The sequence below is a fragment of the Homalodisca vitripennis genome, chromosome 1, assembly GCF_021130785.1.
Source record: "Homalodisca vitripennis isolate AUS2020 chromosome 1, UT_GWSS_2.1, whole genome shotgun sequence".
NCBI lineage: Eukaryota > Metazoa > Arthropoda > Insecta > Hemiptera > Cicadellidae > Homalodisca > Homalodisca vitripennis.
In genome coordinates, this window is record NC_060207.1 from 52877664 (window position 1) to 52900004 (window position 22341).

At 30.8% G+C, this 22341-nt stretch overlaps 1 long non-coding RNA gene across 1 annotated transcript in view; it reads left to right on the top strand.

Moving 5' to 3' along the window:
• The first annotated feature begins 484 nt into the window (after nucleotides 1–484).
• LOC124364274 overlaps nucleotides 485–22341 on the top strand; it is a 34909-nt gene continuing 13052 nt past the window's right edge. The window contains exon 1 of the long non-coding RNA XR_006922595.1: nucleotides 485–524. This is a non-coding gene — a long non-coding RNA (uncharacterized LOC124364274). The remainder of the gene's footprint in view (nucleotides 525–22341) is intronic.

Consider the following 22341-nt stretch of genomic DNA (forward strand, 5'->3'; position numbering starts at 1 on the left):
AGTACGTGTTTCCCATTGTATTGAAGCAAAATTTAAAGGGAATAAAAAAACTAATTTTCGCGATCCGCAGTCTGATCTCTTCTTTTGGTAAATAACTAATCTAACACATAATTACAAAATCGTTAAAAATAAACAAATCATACCAGAGCGTTATGACACGTGTGTCAGAAATCACAACCACCATATTTTTTATTAAGTGCGTGCATTATAGAGTTAGTGAAATTTACGCACTCGAAACGTAGTGTTACTAATTCTTTTGTACCACTGAACGGTAGAACATTTCATGTTTCTTTCACAATCCTTCTATCGCCAAAAACAATTTTCCAATAAAGAATAAGAAAACTTAAGAAAAGTAACTACAACGAAGATTGTTTAGTCATACACATAACGGCTTTACTAATAAAATTACAAACAATAACTAAACCGTTATGTATGTTGTTTATAAAAGCTGAATAGACTATTAAACAAGGCAGTCTCCCGACTACGGAGGATGAAGTGGCTGATGACTGTGAATCCTCCAAGAGGTAAATTTATAAATTATAAATCTTTTGATACATTAAAGCATGTATTCAACTCATTTAATTGAAAGCTAAACCGGTAATTACAGCATTAAATAATAAACTAAATATATAAACTTTTTACACATCCATAATAAAACCATATTTAAAGCAAAACTGAAAATATCGCTATGGAATGTTATTTCCTTAGCGTAGCTTATTGTAACTGAGTTCGCCACATTATTTACAGAAATTCCAAAAACATACAACAATTGTAGTAGTAATTATTTAATAAATAGAAACAACATACATTTATATATATATACATATATATACATAGTATATATATATATATATATATATATATATATATATATATTTGACGTAATGCCACCAAATAACAATTTAGTTGCTCCCAGACTATGACCTGTAAACATATAAACTTGTTTGCTCTAAAGGAATTTAAGAAAGATAAATCACTGTGCATTCAGGTATAAAATAAATTATTTTATTAAGCTGCCTACTTCATCAAATTTTAAATTTTCTTTTCCGTTGTCTATTCCTGAAAACTAGTACAATGTGTATGTCTTTATCCTGGTTAAAAAAGACAAAAAGGGGTTTTATTAATTTAATTTAAAATCATAATTTAGTTACAGAGTTTTTATATCCCGGTATAGACTAGTATTTTTAATGTTGTACAAGTCCATTATTGCCTTATTGCCATGAAACTCACCAGTGTATCGTCATCTAAACTATGTAATTATGGCCCGTCAAAAATTTTAATGCAATAGTATATATTTTATAAATATATTTTCCACCACAAAGAATATACAAATGTATTTTACTTACTATATCTTGAATTAATAGATATACTATGCAGCAAAAGAACTTGTAAAATGCATAGTGTTATTTAAGATAAACGAACAAGTTCTTGCTAAGATTCTTCAATAACTAATATTGTCATTACGCTAATTAATCATTATGGAAACGCAATATCTTGAGATATATAAATACAGGTTAATGTAAGTGTGGTTGACAAATAGAGTTTAACAATTTCTATGTTGTAAAGACTTTGAAAATATATAATTGATATTTTTAGAATAATTTAATACTTTTAATATGATTTCGAAACTTTCCTATAGTTATATGTTACAAAAATGTGTAGTAATATGTTTTGATTCTAATCTACCTTCTTCTTCAGTTGTTAAAAATCCATGATATAATTGTCGATAATCTATCAATATTTGTAATTAATAATAGATAGATGTTCATAAAATATACCTTTAAACTAATTTATTTTCTAAAATTTATGTAGCAAATCTGCTTTGGATGAACATATTCAGTGCGAAAGCACAATTATCTATGTGTGAATTTTAGAGGAAATTTTAGGCCAAAACATTCGGTTTTCTTTCAGAAAATGTAATATTCACATTAAGTTAGGCTAGATTGAATCGTAGTGCTCGGGTACTGTTTACAACGCGAGTTGAATATCGAAAGTAATTTATCAAATAGACCGCAAAATTATTATTTAAATTATATTTTATTACTCGATGAATAGATAATTAATTTCATTCTACAATGAAAATTAAATAACGATGATATAATTCTTTGAATTAAAATATATTTTTGGGCAAAATGTCTCAAGACATTTTTACACTTCAATAATAGATCTCAGAGACGGTAATTATTTCTAGTCTAAAAGAATGGTAAAAGTATTAAATACAGTTACATATTTCAATAAACCCTCATCTACGGCTAATATTATAAGATAAAACATTGTTTAATTCTCTTCAGTATTTTTTATATGTGCCTAAATTGAAAGGATTTCAACAAGTTACTTTTCTTTACACAATACATTTTAAACAACTGTAAGCAGTAACTTATGATATTATGTTTATTTCTATATTTTCAATAAAATTACACCGTCTTCACAAATTTATGGAAGTCGTATACTTAAAACTGCTTTTATACATATACGTTCTGTTCCTAGTTCAAATGTTAAACAATTATTACACAACTTTAATAGTAATTCAATACTTCCATTAAAAGAAGACACAATATTTTGTATGTAATAATTTACAGCCTCTTACATAATAATAATTTTCCATATTCGATATTATCATGTTTGTGCACACAAATTGTTTGTGATTAATAATAAAAGAATTTAAATAATAAAAAAATAACTTTTTATAGGAAATATGCTGATGTTAGCAGTAATCAGTCTACTGCTAGTCGTGGGAAACACTGAGGCAACGACGTCAGAATGTTTGCTGACTACTGAGACAGTTGGTACTTTTGGTAAAGAAGACCTGACTGAGACTGGAGAAACCTTCACTACACTTGAATATGCCACGACTAATAATGACTATACTATTTCTTTAAGTGAAGATGAGATAACAATTACTAGTGAAACATTTGAACTACACAGTACTACTGAAACACCAGCTACTGAGCCAACTACAACTTCAGCGAAAGCGACCATCAGACATCTTTTAACGAAAAGGAGAGAATCAGACAGTAGATGTGTATTTATAATAGGAGGTAAATGTTGGTGAAACTAGTATTTATATCTCATAGTCCAGCGTCATTTCCCTTAGGATGCAATCTGTTGTCAGCACCAGTATTGTATACGGGAAGGTATAAACACGGTTAAGAATATAGAATATTATTATTTGTTCATGTCATATTTTTCTCCGGTTGCCTCAAAACCAACCGTCAAACACGTAAGTATATGTTTCATTCAGTAGCAACTATCTAAATACCCATTATATAACTGAATGTGATGAGTTTTGCTTTCTTTTATAGTTGTCTGATAAATAATTGATAAATAGCTAATGATAAATAATTAATAACCTAAGTGTAATAGATTTTATTGACTTTACGTGTTACCTTTTAGTATTCATTGTATAATGCTTAGAAAATATAATCTGAGAAATATTATCGTTTTGTATTTAAAACATTTTTGATACTCTGCCATTTTAATCAACACCGAAATAGGTGCCAAACGACATTTATCTAAGAACAAATTTTTCTGTCGACAAAAAACCTCGTTATTTGGTCATACCTATGCAATGCAAACGGACTCTCTGCTTTTATGTTATGAAATGAATAATTATTTAATAACACTACTTTAATTTTATCATAGACAAGATTTATGCAATAATTTAATTATTATATAAACGATAAAATTTTTAAAGTCAATTGTCTCATTCTTGTTTCTTTCTATTGCATATCTTATCTACTCTACTACTAAGATTTATATTATAAAGGTTACTTAAAATATGTAATTAAAAATATTACGAAATACATTAAGTTGAGCTACATGCATGAAGATAAATCACGAGATTCTCCTATACAACATATGGGGGTGTAGAATAGGATAACTGTACTTATATAATGTAATACACTTGATGACTTTATCTGTGTTTGGATGAAAAATTATCAAGGTCTTAAATATACAAATGTGCAGATTGATTACTAAATATATAGTAAACATCAATGGAAACCTGTAATGTGATATATTAAATGTGAATGATTAACAGACGAAGTTAGTACTGAGCTGCAAGAGTAGAATGTGGCTTATAGGCTTGCAGGCTCTCTAGTAATATCGTAGAAACATTTTAACTATAAGCTACTCAACATTTTGAAAATATTAATCGCGGAAGAGAACCTGTATGTATCTTTTATAAAAAAAAAACATCAGTTGATTCTACATAACCGAACCCGAAAATCCTGAAGTAAATATTACAAAGCTTTGCATTAGTTTTAAATTTACATTCCACTCTTTATACTTAATTTAAGAAATTCTTATTTAATCTAGATAAATAATAGAAACAAGGAATACATTTTCGTAAATAGAACATGTAACACATTATTGTGCCCCAGAAAAGGGTGTTCGGAAAACACAAACGAGCGTCATCCTAAACTTATTTTTGTACATTGAGATACAGCAGTAAAAAACTCCACTAGAAACTACGTAAACTGCAGGAGTTGCAGCTTGGGATTACGTAAATTCCTCACTATATTCAACTATCTTTACAGGGAGAAAGCCGCATCTCAATTATTCTTCACGCGCTCTATTGAACGAAGGTGGAAGATTAATGGCCTTCAAGAGGAGCACCGCCTACCAAATTCAAATATTTCAGTAAAACATAATCATAATTTCTAAGCTTCACATATTCATTTTGTCGGATCACAGACCACCACTGTTAATAGCATGGAATGTTCTAAAACAGCTGCAGCAAAACCCAAAATTTATTACATGGGAACATCTTAATCTATTATTGTCTTAACTAACTAAGCGTAATGATAGGAGCTATGGAGTCTTCGTTATATAACTCAAAATAATACGTATATTTTCAATATGTTTTCCTTTTAAGACTCATGATAAATGGATTTTAAAATCTTATCTATGCGTTAAGAAGTAGAAATAGTGACGAATGAATGTTAAACTCCATTAAACACAGCTTCTCCCATCGCACATAGCTATTTTATAAATCTCAAAATTGTTAATATAACGCATATATTAAATTCTTTAAACAAAACATATGCAAATATAAATTTCCTTATTTGATATTTTAGTTCTAGAACACGTTACGTTAATTGTTAATAGTTAATCGTTACTATAATCGAACACGAATACGTTAATATCAATCTACCGCATTACATTGAACATACAAATAATTAGAAACCTCGAAAACAGCTTTACACCTCTAGAACGATACCAAATAAATATAACACATAATAAAAATTAAAAAAAAAAACATAACACGATGAGGCTACGTGTTTTCATAAATATATTAAATGCATCAGACTAAATATTTTCTTGTCATAAAAATTTAAGAAATAATACGATTTTGATATAGATAAAACAATATATATATATATATATATATATATATATATATATATATATATATATATTGAATTCAAAGAGTTAAAGTTTCTTAGAATTGTATGAGTAATGAACTGCTAGTAGGTTATGTATGACGAAAACATTACCTTAACTATTTATGATAGAGTAAATATATAAACATATTTAAAACATATATAAATACATATATAAACATAGATATACAAATATATAAACATATATTTTTGTTAAAATTCCTAACATTTTTAAAAGTATAAAAAAACACTGACGCAAACTTTGTAATCTTTATATCCACAGTTAATTAATAATAAAACAATTATATATTTTGTATTTTCATAAAGGTTTGAGAGTTCGTATGAAAATCTTTTTAAAACCATTTAATATAAATTGTCGCAAACTTGGAAGTTTAACTTCAACAATGAATAGTACTATATGAGAAGTTAAGCAATAAAATTTTTATTCTACATAATGGTAATTAAATCGCAGTATTAGGTGGGATGGGGAATGGTCACAAACATAATGCACATCTTTGTTAAATGTTTTTACATTTTCTTTCATATTTTTAAATGTATATATCTTAATACATTTAATATATATATATATATATATATATATATATATATATATATAAAAGATTCCTGTTACATATGTATATATATATATATATATATATATCAGGGTGTACATAAAGTCCTGCACGGGTATAATATTTTCTGAACGATAACAGATAAATCAACAAGATTTGGTACAACAATACTACACCTAAAAATCTACTTTATGAAGGAACTATCAGTTTTCTGTAATATCATGGGGACGTCCCCGTAAGGAGTCAGAAGGAAATCTTAAATAGGAGCATAGGTCATTATGGACATCATTTTAAAGGGCTTACCTAGCAGAGTTTAATGGCGCAAACCGCACTCAAAAAGATTGATCTAGTAAAAAATGGCGGCTGTTCAAAGGTTTTTACTTGCTTACATTTTTATTAGTAGCCATAACCCCAGTAAAGCAAAACTGCAATCAAACGAATTCTGCAGCTAACTACTACATTATGATTGTCAGTTGTTTCAGAAGTGGATTATGTCGTTAGTTATCCTCAAGGGTTACAAATTTGGTCCTAATATATTGATAACGGGGAAAACCTGATAACAGTAACAATTAGAAATCTCTTATCTTTGGTCGCAGTTAGGACTTTCCTATTAGCCAGTCTATTCATAGTAGGCTATTCTAGTTTTCTAGAATTGAGAATCCGCAAGAGTCCCTACGCTCAGCGGCACAAACTCATGACATCTCGGTTACGTCTGTTAAAAAAGGGTCTAATTTTAAGCCTTATAAAGTTCATTTGGTGCACGAACTCAAAGAAGGTGATTTCGATCGAGGTATAGAATTTTGTGAAACTATTATGGCCAAAAATAGATCGCAACGAATTGATTGTAATCAATATTGTGTTTTCGGACGAGTGTTCATTATGCTGAATGGAAGTGTAAACAGGCACAATTGCCGTTACTGGAGTAGCGAAAATCCTCACTGGATACGGGAGGCACATACGCAGTATCCACTAAAGGTGAATGCCTGGCTTGGTGTGATAGGAAACCAGTTGGTGGGTCCTTTCTTTATTGAAGGAAATTTAAATGCAATATCATACCAAACGTTTGCTGGAAAATGAAATTACACCAGCACTTTGAAACATGTTTGGAGAACATTTCCAGAATATCTGGTTTCAACAGGACGGAGCACCACCCCCACCACTACGGCATCGACGTAAGAGCCTATTTAAACACAGTTTTTTGGCAAAGGTGGATCGGAAGGCGGGGGACTGTAGAATGGCCAGCACGTTCGCCAGATCTGTCTCCATTAGACTATTTTGTTTGGGGTTTCCTTAAGGACAAACGTCTACAAAAACTAAGCCTCAAAATTTAAATGAACTAAGACAAAGAATACTTCATGAATGTCAGACGATTCCTCAATTTGATCTGCAAAATTCTGTTAATAGTTTTTATGTGCGTCATTCCAACTGTCAAATAACCGGAGGTGAACAATTCGAACAGCCGCCATTTCGTACTGGATCAATCTTTTTGAGTGCGGTTTGCAGCATTAAACTCTGCTAGGTAAGCCCTTTTAAAATGATGTCCATATTGACCTATGCGGGATGGACAGCACTACTAAAACAAGAAACTAAAATAGAATACTATGAATAGACTGGCTAATAGGAAAGTCCTAACTGCGACCCAAAGATAAGAGATTTCTAATTGTTACTGTTATCAGGTTTTCCCCCGTTATCAATATATTAGGACCAAATTTGTAACCCTTGAGGATAACTAACGACATAATCCACTTCTGAACAACTGACAATCATAATGTAGTAGTTAGCTGCAGAATTCGTTTGGTTGCAGTTTTGCTTTACTGGGGTTATGGCTACTAAAAAAATGTAACCAAGTAAAACCTTTGAACAGCCGCCATTTTGTACTGGATCAATCTTTTTGAGTGCGGTTTGCGGCATTATACTCTGCTAGGGTAAGCCCTTTAAAATGATGTCCATATTGACCTATGCTCCTATTTAAGATTTCATTCTGACTCCTTGCGGGACGTCCTCATGATATTACAGAAAAACTGATAGTTTCCTTCAAAAAGTAGATTTTTAGGTGTAGTATTGATGTACCAAATCTTGGTGATTATCTGTTATCGTTCAGAAAATATTATATCCGTGCAGGACTTTATGTACACCCTGTGTATATATATATATATATATATATATATATATATATATATATATATATATATATATATATGCATATATAAAAACTGCATAAGCAACTGGAATATATATATTCCTTTTTGCTCGTTTATAAAATTTTATGATTTTAACATATATTTATAGTGTTTATAAAAATATTTTCAACGAGTTAGTTAAATATTTAAATTATAACAACTTAGCTAACATGTTTATTCCAATAGATCATGTATCCCGTTATTTTTTACGGATTATTATGATTATTTTGGATTGGATCATTTATATATTGATTGTTTTTCATATAATAGGTAATATTTATTGAATATTTAAGATAAATATTAAAATACACTACAAACATGTATATCAATAGATGTTCTTGTGCAAAATGTCAGTATGAATAAAACGGAATCCAGGCTACATTAGAGTAAGGGTGCATTTATCGTGGATAATAGCAGTTTACGTGCTATAACATTGAACAAATAACACCTCGCATTTAGTTATAGTGTTATTGCTAGCAATCAACCGCTTCCCACCTTGTGTATAACAGGCTTCTGAATGAAAGTCAATTATGATGTAATTGTTTATTTATGCCCCTTACACTACCAGTTCATTACATGATTATAGCATTTAGTTTACGGTTAACACTGAAATATCTACACTATATTTATGTTTCGTATATTACACAGTTTATTAACTGCATTAATCAGTAGGTTAACATACGACGTTTGTTACTTAAAATGGCTTCGTCCCTATACTGACTCATTAAAAAATATTATTTAATTAACCCTACCAATTAATATGTGAATTATAACAATACTATAGCGTATGTAAATCTAAAACAATTGTAATGAGTTAAACTCAGCTTCGTCGTAATATTTATTTGTAAGCAGTACTATGTGTCCAAAAGTACAAGGCAAAAGGAGTTGAATAAAGCAGTAGCAAGGACACTAACAAAGAACAATGTGATGTTTACAATTAGAATTTAACGTAAGAGATTACACAATTAATATGGCTAATAAATGTAAAAAAATATATTTAAGTACTGTGTAAAACTTTATCGCACTAACCATTACATTAATAGTGGTAGTTTTCCACTTGATATATTTATTTTGATGTGGCCTCTTGTGAATATTTACATTTTAATATCTTACGAGAGATGCCGAAATAAAAATCGAAATACATATTTGAAAGGAAAATGTATAGGTTATAATTATTAACATTTCATTTTTCCGATAGAACTACATATAACATATTGAAAGTTATATGTGAAGCTACAGGGTCATTTAATATTTGCCTTCCATAGTCATTAGAAAGTATTCTTAGTGAGTGGTAATATACAAGTGGTGTTAATTTGTTGTATTAGTATTTAGGTTTACAACTACGTTAGAATGTTATGCTACTTTAAAAATTTAGTAAAAATAAGAAATATGATCAGTCTACAAGTGTATAATTACTGTTAAGATCAACCTCTTTTTGTGCTGGTAAGAGAAATAATTTAAATAGAGCATGTTTCTTTGCATGCCATAAAATTATCATAGATTATGGGTAATTAGCTCACTCCTGATTAATCTTTATTTGGAAAAAGAATGATGTTCGCTCATATCCCCTTACTGTACATGTATGTCATTATAAGTAACTTCATTTCAGCATTCCATACAATATCCTTAAATCTAACTCGAAAAATCATTGGCTCAAATGAGTAGTTATCCATTCCTAAAATACCGATGTGTAGGGACTATTACAATTATCATTATTTCCACAGCTTAACCAGGCATGCAAATGTAAGTCTACAGCAGGTCCAGATTATCGTTAAAAACAAGGTCAGCATTAAAAAGTTACTCAATAATGATGATTCGAAATTCCCATTAGAAGCAATGAAAGGTGATAAATACCCTCGTTTAAATTCAGACAGCTCTCAGTCCTCAGACATTCTAGAGCATCAATACAATAATGGCATACTCCTCTTTGTAAGTATTTTCATAGTTTTTATAGCACATAGGTAAATATATTTGATCTTTTACGTTGTTGTTTTGTACAGTGGAATTAATGCAAGTTTGAAAAAATTGAATTTAAAAATAATTTACATATCAGGTGAAATAATACCGTTGGATGATGGTTTATTCCTTTAATTAAAAAATAATAATCAAAAGACATTGTGTGGAGGTAAATGTATTTAGACAAAGCAACAATCATTTCTTATTGTTCAATAACGTTTCGTATTGTTTGAAGTGAAAACAGTTCTCTGTGTAATACACTAACAGTCCTTACTCATCTAAAACATACGGTTGATTAACTCACAATCTTATGATATCTTATAATCTTAATACTAATCTATACTATCTTGATATCTAATACTATCTTTTCAGTAGTTTTTATTTTATTTTACAGAAATTTCACAGCTCAAGCTCTGAACGCCCTTTGAGTCATCACCTTCCAATATTAAATTTTTCTTTGCATTACACATACACAGTAACACGTTTAAATCGTTTATGATATGATATGTGGTCTCCGAAAGATAAATTATGAGTTTCTTTAAGTTTGAGTTTTGTAATATTATAGAAGAAAATACGTTTAATGTCCATTTTGCATGCGTCGTTACTAACTGGGTTTGTTATTATCAAAATTTTATATCAGAGAGAATATGGCAAAATACATTTAAAAAAACAGCAAGGATTTTGAACACTTTTGACTAATTCTTGTTACATTACGGCCACTGACATCTGCTATTTTCTTTACATGTCTTTATCCTGAAGCCGTTAAAACAATCATGATACACACTTTATTTGTGTTCATTTTCAACTCCAGACAATGATAAACTATACGTAATCTAACTAGACAAACTCTATTTAAACTATAATACGCTCCACAAATCCCGAAGTATTTTCCAAAAAATCAAACGATTTAAATCATGTTTCAATGTGGCTTCTTAAGCAATGTGCACAGCACCTGTTCAGGCCGCTTGAACATTTGATAAATCTCTCTTTCCGCTCAGGAATATTTCCATCTTCTCTGAAAAAAAAAGCCAAAATCACCCCGATATTCAAAAAAGGTGACCCCAAATTAGTTCAAAATTATCGTCCCATCTCAATTTTACCAGTTTTCAGTAAAGTTTTTGAAAAGATCTTCCTCAGTCGACTCTTGAATTTTTTGGAAAAACACAACTTACTATCATCAAACCAGTTCGGTTTCCGAAGTGGGAAGTCGACAATAGACGCAGTCGTTGGGCTGGTCGAGATGATAGTAGAAGGAATTGAAAGTCATAGAGACACACTTAGTGTGTTTCTTGACTTATCTAAAGCATTTGACTGCGTTGATCACAACACCCTAATTCACAGACTGGAGTATTACGGGATACGAGGAGTGCCACTCTTGTGGCTTGAATCGTATCTCAGTAATAGAACACAATTCGTAAAAATTTCTGACGTACGGTCGGAGGGGGGTGAGCTGGGTTGTGGTGTTCCTCAGGGCTCCATTCTCAGTCCGCTACTCTTCCTATTGTATGTCAACGATGCTGGCTCATCTTTGCACCAAGGACGAATAGTCCAGTATGCCGATGACACGACTCTCTGTTTCAAAGAAAAATCAAACACACAACTTAAAATGACAACATTCACTGAGCTCAACAACTTAATTCAACATTTCAATGAGCTGAATCTTAAAAACAAACCCGTCAAAATCGGTGTTTGTTCAATTTCGTTTGCGGCCGACCGTCTCTGATCAAAGTCCTATAGTGATGTTGGAGGAGACTGAGATCGAAGAAGTCTACTCGACTAAATTCCTTGGAATACACCTTGATCGAGGGTTGACATGGGATAGTCATGTAGACAACGTTTGTTCAAAATTGTCCTCAGGCATTTATGTTTTGAGGCAGTTATCCAAATACTGCCCAACTCGGGTACTGATGACGGCGTACTATGGATTGATATACCCCCACCTGTCATACGGAGTGGTCTTGTGGGGAGGCTGTGCAAATACACATTTCTCTAGAGTGTTTACACTCCAAAAAAAGCCGTTCGAACAATTGCAAAACTACAATGGAGAGAGTCGTGCAGACCAGCATTCAGAAAACTGAAACTGTTGACATTACCCTGCCTCTACATTCTAGAGACGTCTATGTTTTTCAAGTCAAAATGCAATCTCATCAGAGGTAGTGATATACACTCATATGAGACTAGAGGCAGAGATAACTACCGAACTGGGAGACACAGGACGGTAGTACATGAGCGCTTGCCTTCTCAGGCAGGAGCTCAGTTTGTCAACAAACTGCCAAATTTCACAAAAAGTGCCGCAATGCCTAAGGCATTTAAAACTCGTCTGAAAAGTGCATTGCTCTCAGAAGCTTTTTACAATACAGACGAGTTCATGGCACATGTTTGGGTGACCACATAATTGGCTGACTGACGCTGGTGCTAGAGTGGGAAATTCGAATAAATGAGCAGTAGGATGGATGGAATAAATTGTATGTACGAAAGTAACCTAGATGTAATGTATGAATCCAAAATTTTAGCTTATTTTCTTCTTTGACAATTGCTATAACATGTACATGTTCTAAAGCAATAAAATTATTATTATTATTATTATTATTTACTTGACACAAATAAAACAAAAGGGGAATTTAAAGTGACTTCCCGTGTAGATATTTTATGTAACGTTTCAGTTAGGACATTTTCAGTAGGAATTCAACTGTACTATTTTAAACAGGAATAACTGCTAGATCTCATTGAGCTTACTTCGCTAAAAATATATTTTGCTATTTAAATTTCTATTTAACATTATCTTAACTAATAGAAATAGTAACTCAATGTTTTAGCCTGAGAATGCTGTAGCTGAATTCGGTGTAATATTTCTATGAGTTATAAATTAGGACATTTGTTATAATTTTATTACATGGTGCCATCGAATTTTATAACATTTATTGATACAAATATTTAGGAATTTTAAATCAATTATTTTCTTCTTGTGAATGTAAATATGTTTTGTTATGAGTAATATGTTGAATATTTTTTGTATTCTGTGTTTATTGTTTATACGATTTTGTTTTATTTGTTCCTCTCTTGAATAGAAACATTTTAAAGGCAAGAGGTCCACCCATCCCACTCCATCTTTACTAATTTGTCAATTCTATGATTTTCTCGTCGCCACCATGGTTACCAATAACACTAATGTAGGAACGTTCCCTATCGAATAGTGAAATCTCATGAAGTGACATCACCATCATCGACCACTATGTTCCTTACATAGAAATTAACCTTTTCCCAATTTGTAAGTATATAGGTCGTGCAGATAGACATAATTGATTTTTATCCCAGTATCTCAAGTGAAATGCTTTGGTAACACCTAATAAATTTACAAGTTATGAAGGATAATTTAAAAATTTAATTTGAATATTACTTATGGGATCTGATAAAATAATGAAGTGGATATTTTTTTAAATGTTTAAAGTTACTGCTTGTTTTCAATAAGCCCTTTAGTTAAAAATACATATAAGTAATACGAAACTTAAAACCCAGTACAATTATTGTGTTAACCAAATATAAAAATCTTTGAAAATAGAAAATCGTTAGAATTATGCAAAAAATTTATCAATAAATAGTTCATATGTTTGTAGGAGTAATCAAATGGAGGTCCTTCACCTTTTCGGGATCTGTACGGCAGATTTGAGGTCTTAACATAACTTGAAATAAAACTTATTTTCAGATGAGCAATAGCGTATGCTATCAATCAGGGTTTTGGCAAACATTTATCGTCTGTCTGTCTGTTTCTCTGTCTAAAAGATATTTCGAGAACAAATGTATACCTGAACGTGAAGATGTTACTCCAAGCTTCGCCAATAATTATCTTAAATTGTCATAAAATTACCTCGAGTATCTTAACAACGATTTTATTATTTCAAAACGTTTTCTAATTGTAATCATAATGCTCAACTTGTTTGTATTGACAACAATATACTCGTACTAATAACCCATTCTCTTCCCAAGAAATGTACAATAATATAAATAATTATATTCTTCAAAACATTTAATACTATAAGGTGGAAAAGTAAAAAAGGTAACATGGAATATTAATTTGTTACTTGGCGATTATTGATGAAAAATAATTTTATTCAAATATTTACTCATTGCTTTAAATTAATACTGAGGACAAATTAAGGTATGTAGGTTTATTAAAATTTTTTGTAAGCTAAATACGAATAATATTTATTAATCAAATCAATGAAGAAATACTATCTAAGCTGTTTAAGTGGTATTAAATATCTCGATAACCAAACATATGCTACATACGATTAAAAACTATCTTAACAACTATTTAAGTATAATTAAAGCTAGGTTTTCTACATTTTTATCCCCTTTGTCATTTGAACCGTATGTGCCAATTTTACAGTTCACACACAGGTTAGTTTATTTTACTCTACAAATTAAACAAAACAACAATATCTGAAACAAAGAATACACGTCCTGTGAAGCTACTTTACTCTGACTTCTATAAAATGTAAAGAGTGCCCTCGGGCCAATCTCAGATAAGGAAATCGCTGAACAGAGTTTCTTTCTTAAATTGTTGAAGTTAAGAGATTGGAATCTGATGTAATTTTCTATTAATAAAAGAAAATCCACTTGTTTGTGTTACTGTTTTCCTTAGAGTTTATGTTAGGCACTGTTCAGTTGAAGTTTCAAAAAGGTAAGTGTCAATAATTCAGTTAAAACTATTTTTGCATAGTTAAAAAATATGAATACAATGAAATAAAAAATATAAACATATACCTAAATGTGAGTGTCAGTTTAATTTGAGATAAACTGATTCTCAAGAATGTGGTAAAACGAAGAGTATTGTAAAAATGTTTCTAGTATTCATCAAACTGTTTATTTATTCATCAATAATTATTATTTAAAAAATTATTGTAGTTCAAGAAAAATCGAAATATTAAGAAATTAGTAACTAGCCTACAAAGATCTATAAAATTGATATGGATAAGCTTATATATTTTTTATTCTATAACGTATTATGAATAAAACAAAAGATTTTAAGTTAATCTTCATATATATATATATATATATATATATATATATATATATATATCTTAAAAACTTTTATTTTATTCATAATACGTTATAGAATGAAAAAAGTATAAGCTTCAAATCCAAAATATTCATTGGTTCTGGTAGTCTCCTGACCACAAATACTACCATTATTCATAAAGTCATTGATTTCGGCCTTTAACAACACTTTCCCGATTTATTGAATCAATATGCTTTTGTCGTCTTATGCAATCCTACATTCATTGAATGTGTCTACGAGATATAATATGCTCAATAAGGACAAAATATGATAGTTGCATTTGGTAGTCCGCAGCCAATCTTTGCTGAAGACCCAGCTGCACTGGCAGTCATCTAGAGTTGAGCCCCGTAATGAATGGTAGACGGTTTTACGGCCTTATTGTTAATTGCAGAATGAAGAGAGATATACCTCATATTAAAGTTATTAATAATTAGCATCTATGTTTTTCTACTTATTTCATTGTACTCATTGAATATAGGGAAATAAATCTTCAACTATTTTGTACCTCATAGTTAAAATATTAAACACGTTACAAAATAAACTCCTATTGTTAGTACCTAGATTATACGTAGTTTAGAATCTTGCAATGTTTATTATTGATTGATCGAAGTGCACAGAGATTTCAAACTCTTTTATCAATTAAACCTTTCCCAGAAACAACTACAAGTGTTGTGCCTGCAAGCCGTAGTCTAGCACTCAGCTTGTTTTAATAAAGACCCATTTCCTCAGTTATTACATAATTATACCTCAGGCTACGCGTGTTTTACACCCATAACTTTTTCCGAAAGTTCTACCAGCACAACACTACTGAATTAAATGCGAATTGTTAAGCTGTGAGGTTAAGTAAGTCTCTTATACAAAATAATCTTCAAATATATATTAACATAAAATATTACATTTATGCATATGAAATGTTTTATTAAATTATGCTATTCAATTATATTTTTATCAAGCTTGATGGGACTGTTTTGACGATATATTGAAGTGGCTCATATAACGCGTGCTACCGAATAAGTATGGGTTTGGAGGATATCTCTAAGACATCGTTTGAAATTGCCGTTTTACACCAAAAGGATAATGATTTCTATCAGACTATCTGGATGGCGATGAGAAGTATTTTTAGGAGGATTAGACAATTGTATAATGTAACGAAAAGAGCACGTAGTATCCGTTAAATCATATCTGGCAAAGACAATTTGAAATACATAATTATTTATCTAGTATGTAATATAAGCTAACTATAATCGTTCAATTGTAAAAATTATAAGGTAAACCATAGAGATTTACTTTTTTTATACTTTAAATATACTATGGTACTCTTCATAAAATATTTAGTTTTCGTTGTTAATAGTCCGTAACATTCAATATACCAAACGTTTCGATTACACCATGATTTAATTTAGGTATGGCGATTGCTTGGTTACATACAATCTTTATTGACAGTGATAACTAGAATAAAATACACTAAACAGAGTTCGACCCTAAACAAGACACAGTAAGAAACGCGTAACACGACAGTGAGTCCATTAAACTGATTTATAGCTTGTAATGTTCCGAGGCCGTGACAGCACAGTGTGGACTCGTTCGTCATTTACATAATGAAACTGGATTTGGGTGAACGAGGTTGGTTTGAAATTACTTTCTATACTTTTAAGTACTTCGTGAGGCAATCGCACTTTCCCGAATCTTGAACACCTATTCATACATGTACTTACGCTCTGATCTAACCATTTTACGGAGATCACAAACGCAGTTCTACGCAATTCTACTGTATGTGAAGTGTAAAAAGGGGTTTTAACTCTTATAGCGTTAAACTTAAAGAGTTTAGCTTAAATTCCAACTGTGTTTGATCAGCATTTGCTAAACAGTCGCTGGGAAATTAGTTGTTTGGATAAGCGTTTAAGTTCTTGGAAATTTTAGTATGTGGGAACTCGGAGATGGATGGAGCTTATTTAACATTTATGGGACAGTAATGAATCCATTTATATCATTTACACAAGCCTGCTTAAAAATATTAAAGTTCTTATTAAGGAGGGCCTGAATATGTTCAGTCTTCAACAACATAATGGACTACAGTAGCTTAACAGTATTGTTTTTTTATGAATATTTTTTAACACGAATGTTAGCTACACATTTAGATTAATGGAAAAATCCAAGCCTCCTAGAAGTTATTGAGAGTAACTAACAAGAACGAGCAAGTTATCTTTTTAGATGAATACAGTACTTTTAACTAGTAATAGGATGCAACAAAGGCTGGTGGAAATAAATAATATTAGTCAGCTTACTTAGACATGAAGGAAATAGCTATTTAGAGGTTACCTTGAAGAGGTTTAGTTTAAGCTCATATTACACTCATATTCTTTAGAACTTTCACAAACAAGACTGAAGTTCACCGTCACGTTAAGGGAATAATCCAGATATTCATTTACAATGTTAATTAGTTTATTAAAGAGGGAAGAGGGCGTTTCTTCAAAGATTGATATTAATTTCTTCCATTTATATCGAACTATCTCGATTTTGATACAACAAATAGTGTCTGTTACCTTGCATATACGGTGTAAAATCCTCAACCCGTCACCTTAGGTATTTAAAGAAAGTATGTAATTTCATTCCATGACGTCAGTAGCAAAGAGACGTCTTGTAAAATAATATACTGCACTGTAATGTATATTTAGGGCAGAGTGAGGTAAAAATATTCGTTTAACGCAAACTAAGCCTATCAATAGATCTGAACAATTCTAATTTCAACTGTAAGAAATAAAACTCACCTATTGACTTTGCATGAAGCTTTATTTCCTTACAGACACAATCTAGTTCGATGATTGTATATGTTACCCAATTCACTTCGGCTGAATCTCAGTGTATTACGGGTAATAGATAAATTTGTAAACAAAATAAATCTTTCTTACAACGTTAACTTATGACATATTAAAGTCGCTTTACACTAAAGTCGAAATGTTTAATACAACCTCAGCGTTGTCTATTACGCGACGTGTGGGTTTCCTACTGCGAATATGTGTAACTTAAAAGGTTAACTATGTGTTTCTGAAACATCATCATCCCTTGTAAAGTTAAGTTGTGTCTCACGTCTTGACTACTAAAGAAATATTTACTTGTATTCCTAATTATTAGCACGACATATCCAGTTCTGTGGAAGTGAAGACGTGGAATAAACGGTGTAAAGTTCAACGTTGCATTCGTCCGGGAACCATGGATGGTCGACAATGGAAAATATAAATTGTGCAGAGTTATGTGATTGTGCTGACAAGTGGAAATTAGTATAGTGATTTATCTAATACAGATTTCAAAATCTCAGTACTATGGAGACTGTACTTGTTCCTATGTATAAATATATAATTATTGTTTATTCCTAACATTAGAAAAAAATTCATTGTGGAGTTCAGTTCAAATACTATGTACACACACACACACACACACACACACACACACACACACACACACACACACACACACACACACACACACACACACACACACACACACACACACACACACACACACACACACACACACACACACACACACACACACACACACACACACACACACACACACACACACACACACACACACACACACACACACACACACACACACACACACACACACACACACACACACACACACACACACACACACACACACACACACACAGAGAGAGACGTATTTTCAACTTAAAGAATTCCTATAAAATGAAAATTATAAATTTTTAAATATAATTCTTTTATGACATTATGTAAATCAGCAATATGCAAGATAAGAAAAATATCAAATTGAATAATGAATTATAATAGTTTTCTTATATTGCATACTGTGAGGCTGATTTACAAAATGTCATAAAATAAATTATATTCTACAATTTATTATTTTCATTTTATAGGATTTTTTAAGTTGAAACGTTAAAACACTGAAAAAAATACAAATGTCGACTTATAAAATATATTATGGTTCGTGGAATTTTTAATAAACACCGGTCTAGTTCATTAGGTTTATTAATACTGTGATATATCGAGAGACCAGGCTGTGGATTAGATAAAATTTACACACCAATTGTATATTATTTGAACAACCAGCGATTTAACGTATTGAAAATCTGAATGCTTTCAAGTAGTAAATATAGGTACTCTAAATAAATAAAACTCACTTAAAAAAATAAAATCTTCTGATTACGCTCTCTGAAAGTGGTACACTAGGACATTTCTTTGTATATTTTGCAGTTAGTTTTAAAGGCTTCAAAGAGTTACTGTTTAGTTTACGTCTAATAATATTTAAATGGGTTTACTATTTTCTTAAGTCCTTTTTTATAAAATTATAAGTGTACTAAAAGTATAGACTTCATTAAGAAAATAAAAAAGCTATATAATTGTTTTCCATGTTCGGGAGTTATCACAGATTTCCACGGTTTGGTAAAACAAACTATTGGGTTGGCACACCCAATACCAGGACTATGTAGTTTCAGAAATTGTATTATTGTTAGAAATTAGGGAGAAAAACCTTAATCGGTGTTAAATTAAATTAATAAGTTCATTTTCAATTTCTACAAAATAAGACCTCCTTTAATTAGTTTTCTTGTAGTTTTTATAGTATATAATATATTTTAAAGTTTAAAGATAATTGAGGATAATACAATGTAGTACAGACATCAATATTTTGTACAACAACTGTTCCAAAGATAATACCCCTGCTCACTTTAAATACTCGTATATTGTCTAAGAGGTAATATAATTCTATTTAATTACGCCATTGATAGAATATCTTAATTGATAAGAACATTCGATTGATTAATGTTCGCGTCTACACCATTCTGCTGGAATACAACAGTTCTCATTGACCCAAATTACACCAGTTACCATTCACTGCAGACCTATTAAAATTCATGACTCTATCTATCCTTAATGGGAACTCATCAGGTACATCTGATTAACACTCAAATAACGAAATAAAGTGAACATTTCAATACTGTGATATACATTTCCAAACAATTCATAAATAAAAATGTAATTAAAAGAAAAAGTCAGGATATTAAACGGAATACAAAATAATAACTAGTGGGTATGTTGAGCATACACTTCTTGGTTTTCTAAATAACTTGTTTTATCAGTTCTTGAAATTCCGTATGGTTTCAGAAGTTTGTAAATCACGTCATGGCGGATTTTCTAAGTAAAATAGGTAAACTATCTCTCTATGTACTTTTACATTGTTGTATCCATGTATTTTTACGCATTCATCTTAATGGTTTTCTATTTATAGACTACAGATATTTTTTATCTCGAAAGTAAATAAACATGCTTGTATTATGATTTGTTAGTGACAGTTTCTGTTGTAAGACATACGTAATTATTAGTAAAATAAAATTCATAGAATCGATGTACAGATAGTTGCTGGAAAGGAAGTCTTGTATTACAATTCGAGACAAACATCCTCCGGATGTAAGTGGATACGCACATCCGCCCAGACGCCGATGGTGAACAAACAGGAAATGCTTGCTTAAGCAGCGGAAATGCTTATTTGTAAAAACCGTGCGACAATGTAAGGGACAGCCATGCTGATATGAAAAATTGTTACTCACCAATTATGATGGAGAGATTTGGCAGAGGCGTGGTCAATGAGCTGGCGGGAGAAGAACATCAAAACTGAAGAACAAGGAGGAGAGGTGGAAGTCGAGGCCGGGAATTCGAAAAGTGAAGTTCGGGAGTGTTTGTGTTCGTGTGCGGAAAAATATCTCTAGGCGTAATAAGTGTGAAGTGAAACAAAATATAAGTAATTTTAAGAACTTAGTATATTTTAGGGTTCATTAATCATTTACAATTCCTTATCTATTTAAATGTTCACAATTTCGAAAATGTAAATTCATGTAAATGTTTAGCTATTTAAAAGAAAGTTTAAATCAGCTAAATAGACTATATTCTCATTGTTTTGAATATTTAAACATTGAATGTGTATAATCGGCAGAAAATTTATTTAATATAATGAAACAATGTTATTGATACAACGCACTTGATCTCCCGGAACAATTACTTTTTAACAGGAATTCCTTTTTGAATTTACATTTATACCCGTACATGGAACTGAAAACCCCAGCTCTCGAGTACCTGACCAAAAGTCACAATCTTGTCTCCCCTACTCGAAAACGCTTAGAGGGAAGGGTTCAAGTTAAGGGTCTTCAATAATCTTATCTGGGATCAGCCTCAGGCAGGTCGCCTCTCTCGTTACACATGCAGGTGGGATAATAGCTTCACGCTGTTTTCTTGGTTTTAGACCACCTGAAACATGTATACATTTGATTACATAGTGTCATTTATAAAAACCACAAATACGATAAGAAATCCATTAACGTCAAATTTAAGAATTGTTAATTAATAGTTTCTAAGATACATCGATGTTCACTTCTCTAAAACGCGTTTTGTAATAAACCGTTTAGTTTATAAAAACATTTATTTTCAAATGAAGTATATCACAGCAGGCAAATGTTATCTTATAATTTACACATTTAACGTTTTCATTGAACAAGTATTTCCTCTTATAAGGGAAAAACCTACATTAATCGTGCTTCCCTTTTTTTTTAATTGTTTTAGTAACGACTTTACATAATTGATTGTTTTATGTCGGAATACTACATGATAATAAAACATACATCAATAGAAACCATATATTATAAACAATACAAACACGGACGATTGATCCGAGGTTATGATATTGTGACCCTTTTTTATGGATTCCAATCAAGTGTAATTCAGTTACTAAGGTCACATTCACCCCTCGTGCATCCTGAAGATTCACACTTTTATTGTATTAGTGTTATTGTATTCAAAATATCAATGCGATTAGTTATATCATAAAAAATTAATAGTGCACTAATCAAACGTAAATGCAAGTACCTATATAAGTATTAGTGGAGTAATTTGCAATAATATAAATATTTGAAGTAATAATAATTCATAAAGCATAAATCTAAGCATTCAAAATCTAAAAATTAGTTATTAAACATTTGTAATCAATTAACACTACTCAGGGAACACATTTAAGGCAAATAACGGTCATCCTTATTTGCAATGTAAAGTTTATAGAGAAATATATACTATTTTCATTAAGGAAGGGTCAAATACTCATAATAAATAGTTATATTTTTACTATTATTTCTTATATTCATTCCTATAACAACATACAAC